A 9,743-nucleotide genomic window follows, 5' to 3' on the forward strand; every position below is an offset into this window, starting at 1 on the left:
TTTATTTGGAGGGAGTGACTGACAGTGAAGTGGGTGAGATGGAGCCATGGTGCAGGGGACCACTATTGGAAGGTGCGGGGCCTAACATTGGCGAACATGCTGGAGGAAGGACTTGCCACAGATGTGCGGAGCTCTGACATAGTTGGACTTCAGGGTCCAGAAAGTTCATGGATTGGGTTGTGTTGGGTCCTATTGGTTGCGGTTTACAACAATGGCCTTCCTTGACGCTGGAGCAGAAAAATGGCGATAGAGGCTTGATGAGCTGTATCAAGTTCTCAAGAGAGGCAAGGCTTGTTTTTATGTAGGGAAGGGCGCGGATTCCCATAGGCCAGAAGGGGATGGGGTTGCAGTTGGGCAGAATTCTGGGGACCACTTGGGCCTCAGGTGGGGCAGTCATGCTGCAGGGCATGTTTGCCTCAGGGCGGGGCTTTGCCTCTGATCATGTGAGGGCGGGGCTTGTCTCTGGGCAGTGCCTGACCCAGTTCCCTGGGAAGATCCCTTGCCAGGTCTGGGATGCCAGCATCTCCATGGAGCTGTGCTTCCCTTGCTCTGCTGAGTCCACACCACCATTCCACAGCCCAGGTGTCGCCATCCTCACCCTGTGACATTCGCAGCAGCCTTTATAGTGCAGCCCTGTGGAAGGTACACTTGCCTGGCCACTGCACACTCTCTGACTCTCCTGGTGACTAATGAGGCGTGGTCTCTCCCCAGGGGCTGCTCTGGACCTGTGCATCTTCTCCTCTTTGTACCAGCTATGCAGAGAAGGTCCTGGCATGCAGCTCCCCTTGCCAAATAGTGGATATTTTATTAACCTGCTGCTTCCTTTTGCTCAGTTTGTAACATCTTGACCTGCCAACTTTGCATTGTACAAAAACAAGTAATACCCTGTAGGTGTAGAGGTTTTCAGTAGTGTTGTATTTGGGATATATTTATGTGAAGGCAGTCATTATTTGTTTGAAATTCGAATCTAAGCAGGCAGTATGCTATTTAGAAGTATCTGTGCTAAGATTTTTTTGCCTGTATTTAATAGAAGATTTTAAGATCTAGTATTTTTTCTTTACACTAATTCTCGTGGTAACTAAAGATTAGCTGAGAAAATTAGGGATGCCAGGAAGTATATATTAATCCCTTAGCCACTAAGTTATAGATATTAAATCGACTATTTGGTCATTGTAATAAAGTTTAAATTGCCTTTGTGACTTCTGTTGATTTTGAACACTGTTAAAATTGTGTTTAGCTCAGGAAGATTTGGTGGACACTGCAGAGCCCCCGTTGAAGGCCCTACCCTGTCTGGGGAGTGGTGGATGGATGGGGTGGGGGAGGAAGGAGGGGAGTGAGGGGAGGGAGAGGGAGAAGGGACTTATATGTGAAACAAGCTTGTTCCCTAAATTGAACTAATAAAAAAATAAAATTGTGTTTAGCTCATGAGAAAAATATCCTGTCAGCATTTGTTATGCCATCTGTCCTTACTGCCATTCTTCCTCTTCCCTTAACCACAGGGCCCACAGGTGTACTTCACTTAACACCTAATCTTTCAATGATCTCATCAATTAACAAGCTGTAGGGTCAGCAAACTCCCTCCTATTCCTTACCCACCATGATCACTATATCTTTTCCTGAGCTGTTACTTCCTTCAGACACACAGTTGTGTATTTGATTTCTGAAATCAAGCTTTGTTTGCATGGGTGTCTGTATTTCATGGGTGTGTTCTTAGTGCCTAAAAAAATTTGTGACAATCATTGTGATGGATGGATGAGTGTACTTGGTATGGAGAAAGAATGATTAAAATCACATACCAAGAGAATGATACTTGTTGTCCCCTGAGTTCTTTTATCTACCCCATCCAACAAAGTGAGATTGGCCACTGGTTTTAGATGTTTTCCCAAATTCCAGCCTGATTCATTCCCCCATTTAACTAACTTCAAGTTATGTTTCCATCCTTATGGAAAAATCCAACACGATTTTTATTGAATATTTAAAGAGCATAACAAGATGAGGGAGGAGTGATGATGGATGGTGCTTCACTTAAACCCATACTGGACAAATATGAAAAATGTCTTCTTCTCCACAGTGACAGAGATATCACATTAAACAACACAAGCATAATTAAATCCATAAAGCATTTCATGCAAATGCAGAAACACAGAGGCTATGTCTTTTGAAAGTTTTACAAACAGAATTTCTATTGTAAGAATCCTGAGAATTGTGTCTCTTGAATTATTATGAATAATGCAATATACCACAGGTTGCAAATGATTTCTGCCCTCACATTCTCTACATTCCTGAGATCACCACTCTAAGACTGTGCTCTCTGTCATTTAGTCTAAGATTGTTCAATTTATTGACTCAGAGACAGGAGTTAATCTCACTCCACCACATTCCCCTTGTCATAATTGAGCCTGCTCTGAAAGATGAGAGGCATTGGCTGTCATTTTATTCAACATTCAGCTGAGAAAATTCCTGCCCTGACAGCCCCATGGAGAATATGGCCTTAGTCCAGCAAGATCAGCCAAAGCAATAGCAAGTGTGGGCAGGAACAACTGGACTCTGACATAAAAACCTCCACATGCTTAGACTCATCCTGGACTATGAAGATTCACTTATGGAAATGGAACATATACATATTTAAGTGTTTAGGTGGCCCCTTATTTAATACCAAGTCCATTTCCTATACTTTGCAAATCTATTTGAAAGGAAGGAACAAACACTGCTAATCATTTGAGGTGCCAACAGAGCTGGTGTACATTTAGGTACCGTGTTTATAATAATGCAGATTTGGCTGATTTAATATGTTTCCATACCTGTCAAAGATCACACACATGATCTCAGTGGAGAAATGTAAAATTAAATAACAAAGTATGTCAGTTGGTTTCCAACAATAAATCTAAAATTCAGGCAGCCATACACTGCTTTCATGGGGACATGCCTTTCTCTCAGACATAGTTTTATCTTGTAAACATGTAGGACCCTTATGGGACCGATCTTAAATAACCAGATGAGTTAACTGTTTCTGTATTAGATCAATGCACATAGAAGACAGACGATGTCCATAACATCTTTTCTTCTCCAATCCATTGCAGTTGGTTCATTTCTGCTTATGACAGCTGAGAGTTTTGTAGCCATCAGGTTTCTTGATGAGTCTCAGAAAAATGCTAGAATGCAAAGTCAACACATTTATTTGCTCACAGGTCTCCACTAAATGGTTAGGTTTACAGTCCAGGCTCAAGGAAACTGACCAGTCACCACTTGTTGCCAAATGACCAAGAGAGCAGAGAGAGTTTCACTAGGTTTCAGGCATGGAGAAACTTAAGTCAAAGAAGAAAGAGGAATATTAAAACTGAATAATAAGTTGGGAGTTGGTGGCACACACCTTTAATCCCAGCACTCAGGAGGTAGAGGCAGGTGGATCTCTGTGAGTTCAAGGCCAGCCTGGTCTCCAGAGCAAGTGTCAGGATAGACTCCAAAGATACACAGAGAAACCCTGTCTCAAAAAACCAAAAAAAAAAAAAACCAAACAAAACCAAAATTGAATAATAATAAATTGGATGGTCATGAAAACAACAACAAAAGCCAAGAGGGTCAACAAATCTGAATCTGAACTGATCAGGGATCAAATACAATTTGAATTATACAAAGGGCAGCATTGTCTTAGTTAGGGATTCAATTGCTGGGATAAAACACCAACCAAACAAAATTTGGGGAATAGGATTTATTTCATCTTACAACTTAGAGCCCATTATTATTATTTTTTTAATTTTGGGTATGTCTTTTTTAAAAAATTTGAATTAGAAACAAGATTGTTTTACATGTCAATCCCAGTTCCCACTTCCTCCCCTCTCCTCCTCCCCTACCCCTACCCAACAAATACCCTACCTATCACATATCCTTTCTGCTCCCCAGGGGAGGGGGAGGCCTTCCATAGGGTGTCATCAGAGTCTAGCATATCCTTTGGGATAGGGCCTAGGCCCACCCCTTGTATCTTGGCTCAGGGAGTATCCCTGTATGTGGATTGGGCTCCCAAAGTCCACACCTATCCTAGGGATAACGACTTAATACAGGAGGTCCCATAGATTTCCGAGATCTCCTTACTGAATCCCATGTTACTGGGGTCTGGATCAGTCCCATGCTGGTTTCCCAGCTATCAGTCTGGGGACCAAGAGCTCCCCGATGTTCAGGTCAGCTGTTTCTTTGGGTTTCACCAGCCTGGTCTGGACCCCTCTGCCCATCACTCATTCTTCTCTGCAACTGGATTCCAGGTCAGTTCAGTGATTAGTTGTGCTTAGAGCCCATTATTGATGGAAGCTAATGAAAAAACTCAAGGCAGGAGCTGATGTGGAAGCTATTGAGGAATGCCTCTTACTCGTTTGTTTCTCATAGCTGGTTCAGCCTGATTTCTTATATAACCCAGAACCAGAAGCCCAGGGATGGCCCCATTCCCTGTGGTATGGGTCCACCAATATTAATCATTAAAGAAGAAACTGCTCCACAGTCTTGCCAACAGGCCAATCTGGTGGGAGCACTCTCTCAGTTCCCTTTGCTGCCAGGTAGTTCTAGCCTGTATCAATTTGATATTAAAAACTGACCAGTACAACACTGTTCCTCACCCTGGATGTCTGACCAACTTTGTGTGTTTATCTGTGTATGTGGGTGTAGTGGAATTGACCCTTCTTTCAAACAGTGAATATATAGTTCTTCAGCTTCCAATTTGACTTCATCCTTAGTTCTGAAACCTCAGTCCTAGGCTTCCTTAGACCTTAGGAGAGAGGGCACTGTGTGTAGTGGGTCAGTAGACAACACTGCAAATGGAAATGATGGAAAATAAAATTAAACCAGAGAAAGTGGTTGATAAGAATAATTGTTGCCTTCAAGGATATGTGCCAAAATCTGGATAACAAGGAGATCCCAGCTCACCCAGGTCTCTATATTCCAACTCGAGCACAAAGGGCTTGAGGCAGCTGCACTGGGAGTTCCAAACCAGTTCTCACCAATTGTAACAAGGAGTGTTGCCTGAAGGAAAGTCACACCTACAGAAGTTTGAGTGTTCTGGTCCCATTGCACCACAGACAGAAAACAAGAGAGACTTAAAGCACTGCTCAGCTCCCCTTCTCCCTGTCTACAGTCCAGGACCCCTTTCTGAGAACAGTGCCACCCACAATGGGCATTTCTTCCCAGATCAATTAAAGTAATCTAGATAATTTCCCACTGGCATGCCTATCACCCAGGTCATCCTAGACTCTGTCAAGTTTATAATTAGTGCTGTGGTCATTTGAATATATTTGGCCCCCACAGTCACATAGAGAGTGTCACTATTTGGAGGTGTGGCTCTGTTTAAGTGGATGTGGCCTTATGAGAGAAAGTGTGTCACTGTGGGGCGCTGGCTTTGAAGTCTATTTTGCTCAGGATACTGCCTGGAGTGTTTGAATTCTGTGCCAGCAAGATGAAGTATGTTCAACTCCACCAGCACTATGTTTGCCTGCACACCGCCATGCTCCCTGCCATAATGCTAATGGACTGAATGTCCAAAACTGTAAGCAAGCCAGCCCAATTGAATGGTTTCCTTGTAAGAGTGGCCATGGTCAGGGTGTCTCTTCACAGCAGTAATAAACCCTAAGACAATCACTAATCAGCAAAAGAATCATTTTATTTGTATATGAGCATCCCCCAATTTTACAGCCTTACTCCTTTACAAAGACATGTGTCTTTAACTGTTGGCCAGGCTTAGGTTTGGGGCAGTATTCCTTATATTAACATAAACATCACTGTATCCCAAATGCCTCCAGCTTTCCACTTTTTCCTTACCAAATATTACCTCAATCTGTTATTAATACCAAGCAGACATTTTGTATTTATTTATATATTTATCTATGTATATATTCATTCATTCATTCATTCATTCATTCATTCATTCATTCAGGTTCTTTGAAATTGAGTTTCTCTGGGTAGCATTGAGCCTGTCCTGGAACTTCCACAGTAGACCAGGTTACCCTGAATGTCACAGAGATCTGCCTGCCTCTGTCTCCTGGGCACAACTGTCAAAGCCATGTACCACCTCTTCCGGCTCCAAATTGAATTCTGGTATTCATGGGTCTTCCCTGAATTTTGTTTTCTTGAAAATCACATATCCTAAATCCATGCCCAGCTCCACCAGTATCTTCATCTTCACTGACTGGTTAGCTTACTCTGAGTGTTCTCACTGAGGATGGAATGAATGTCGCATAGAGTCAATAGCATACAGTGGGAATTTGGTAAATGATTTTGCAAAGGGAGGTCACCTTAAATTATGGTGTCAATTGCATTGCTGTGTTCATCCTGGAGTGTTTATTTGCTCACTCTTCCTGAGACAAGGCCTTGCCGTGAATACTGTTGGACTTAAACTCAGTGTGTAACCCATGTTGGCTTCACACACAACAGCCCTGCTATCTCCCCCTCCTGAATGTTGGGATTAAAGGCATGTGTTACTGTACCTGGACCCACCTTTGGAAAACAGAGGTATCTGTGCAACACTTACTTCCTGTGTCACACCATCCTCTCTACAACCCTATTGCACTCACCTTCTTTAACATATAAACTTTTCCTTACAAAAGAGAACAGCAAGTTCATCCACATTAATATGTCAATGTGATGCCCTGTTTATAGCTATGGAGTCAGGTTTGGTGATGTATCACAATTTGCATTTGTGCCATTAATGAAATGACTCCCAGGACATGATGATGGAAAGTAGTCAGAGTTATTTCTTTTTCTTTTTTTTTTCTTTTTGGTTTTTCGAGATAGGATTTCTCTGTATAGCTTTGGAGCCTATCCTGGCACTCGCTCTGGAGACCAGGCTGGCCTTGAACTCACAGAGATCTGCCTCCTGAGTCTGGGATTGAAGGCATGTGCCACCAATGCCTGGAAAGTCAGAGTTATTTTATATATATTGTGTTTTCAAATACAGAAACAAGGCTGGGAAGATGACTGCGTCGGTAAAGTTGTTTTGTTTCTTTGTTGTGTGATTAAAGGTGGTGGCACACACCTTTAATCACACAACTCAGGAGGCAGAAGAACGCAGTTCTCTGTGTGTTCCAGGCCAGACTGGTCTACAGACCTAGTTCCAGGAGAGTCAGTTCTACAAAGAGAGATCTTGTCTCTAAAACTATATAAATTTGTTTTAAAATAATAATTTTAAAATTAATTATTATCCAAATTTAAGCAAACACAACGATCTGAATTCTGTCCCTCAAACCCAGGAAAAAGCCAAGAGTAGTGGCACAGACTCATCCTCCCAGAGCCCAGTAGGTGGAAACAAGAGGACACTTTGGGTTCCCTGACTCACAAGGGAGGGTAAATCAGCAAGATCCAGCTTCAGTCAAAGAGCTTGTCTCAAAAGCTAAGATGGAGAGTTATTGAGGCAGACATAGCGACAGGGTTGGGAGAGAGAAGGGAGGGGGATTCTCTGCAGATGGAGCCATCGCAATACTTCCATTTAGAGTTCATGTTACCCGGGAGAATGGGGGAGCATATACATCCTAGGAAACGTTTTCCTGAGAGCATAGTTTATCAGTGTTATGCTGATTCAGAAAATACTAATTCCTCTTTATAGGTACAATGGGCAGGGAATTTACTATGGTAGAGCAAGGGAGTGTCTGGGGTTTGCAACAGTCTCAGGACTGGTGCACTTCTGGGCTTGGGTAACCTTTCCTGTGCTGATTGGCCAATTGCACCTGCAAGAATGGTTGCTATGCTTAGAGGTCCTCCCACGGTAGCTGCTATGCTCTGTACTCCATTGCACCATAAAGCACATCCAGAGCCTGCCAGCTAACTTCTGATTGGTTCCTTGCCACATAGCGGATATATGGCTTCCTAGTGACTGGGGCAAGGTCAGGCAAGGTCAGGGGCTGGTCAGATACTCAGCACATGTTGCTGAGTCAGAGGCCTACATTTTTCTGGCTCTTTTCTGAAGCCTGTCATGACTGGGTGAGGGTCTGGTCCCTTCACTAACCATTGGGCAAAGCTACTGGAGTACATTTGACATGAGGGAGGAGCAATAATATGAACAAAGGAGTCAAGACCATGATGGGGAAACCCACAGCATCAACTCACACAAGTGAGAGAGAGAGATCAGTGACTCTGGTTTGACAAGTGGGGAACCTGCTTAAGACCCAACTAGACTTCCTTAACAAGGATGACAATGGTACATGTGGGACATATATGAGATCACTGTCAGTTTTTTCCAAGATCTAACTCAAACTGACTTAGTGGAGCCCATTCTATATGGAGAGATACCTTGCTCAGGCTAGACACAGGGGTGTGGGTAGTAGGGAGGTGTCTTGGTCCTGCCTCAGTGAGATGACTTAGTAGACTTCTTAGGGGAGGACTTACCTTCTCTGAGGAGCAGATGGGAGGTGAGGTAGGGGAAAGAGGGAGAATGAGAGAAGAGGAGGGAAGGGGAACTGGTATTAGAATGTAAAAAATAAATTAATAAAAAATGTTTAAAAATCCAGGCAGAGGTGGTGCATACCTGTAATCCCAGCACTTGGGAGGTAGAGGCAGGCAGATCTCTTTGAGTTTGAGGACAGCCTGATCTACACAAAGAGTCCCTGTCTCAAAAAATAGAAAAATGTTTGAAAAAATATCACTGGAAGATGTATCATAGTCTGAATTGGAATTCAGTAGATAAAAGTATAAGTCCTTAAGCAAGGCTGAGATTTTCAGCTGTGATCACACACACACACACACACACACACACACACACACACACACACTCCCAGCACCTCGGGAGACTGGGGAACAAACATGAGTCATTTCAGACTAAAACAGTAATAAAAAAGTGAAGATGAAAATACTAAATCACTCAGTCAATTAGACAACAACTAGATTATTGTTTGACTCTTCTCAGATGAGAACATAATAAATCCCTAGCTCTATAATCCAGAAAATAAACTAAAATATTAAGGTAAGACAGGACCACTGACTTCCTTAGTGTAATGAATCTCATCCACAGGTGGGAGAACATGTTGGAGATCTAAGTCAATAGAGAGAGTCTGTCTGGGATACTTCTTATCTGCCTCCTTGACACATAGGCCCTGTCTGGTCCTCCAGATTCCATTGGCTCGTTGGATCAATCTTCTCTGCATCACTGGTCCTCTTGGCTCCATCAGCTGACTTCATCCATCTCCATTTCATGACTGGTCCTCCTGGTTCCATCAGCTGCCTGCATCTATCTCCTCTGCATGCCTGGTCCTACTGGCTCCAGCAGCTCCCGGGATCCATCTTCTCTGTACATGATGTCCAGGATAGGTCCTCTGGCTCCATCAACGTCTGGGCGATGCTCTTTATTCACAAAACAGTACCCATGATGCTTTGGTCTTCTTGCCTTGGCCCATAATTTTCCTTCCTCCCTTCTTTCTGTCTGTGACTCCTCCCTCCTTCTCTCCCTTCCTTTTTTTCCTTTCTGTAGCATGATTAATAAAAGACCTTGAGACTGATATTGGGGTTCAAGTTTCAAGCTGAAAATCATAAAAGCAAAGCATCTGAACACTAGCTCTAACTGTACTTCAGAATGAAAGGCTGTACTGGCTCCACCAACCCTCAGCCTATTACCTCTCCCCAGAGTATCTGGATAATCCTAAGACTTCAATGTCTTCCCATCCTCAATGTGACTGGAGAATGAATCCCTGCAACTCTACTAAAGACACTGCTCTTATCCTTTATACATGTTGAGTGCTAAGTTTAAAGGCATGTGGTTCCAGAAGCTGAGATCATCT

Source organism: Cricetulus griseus, chromosome 3 (assembly GCF_003668045.3).
Source record: "Cricetulus griseus strain 17A/GY chromosome 3, alternate assembly CriGri-PICRH-1.0, whole genome shotgun sequence".
Lineage (NCBI taxonomy): Eukaryota > Metazoa > Chordata > Mammalia > Rodentia > Cricetidae > Cricetulus > Cricetulus griseus.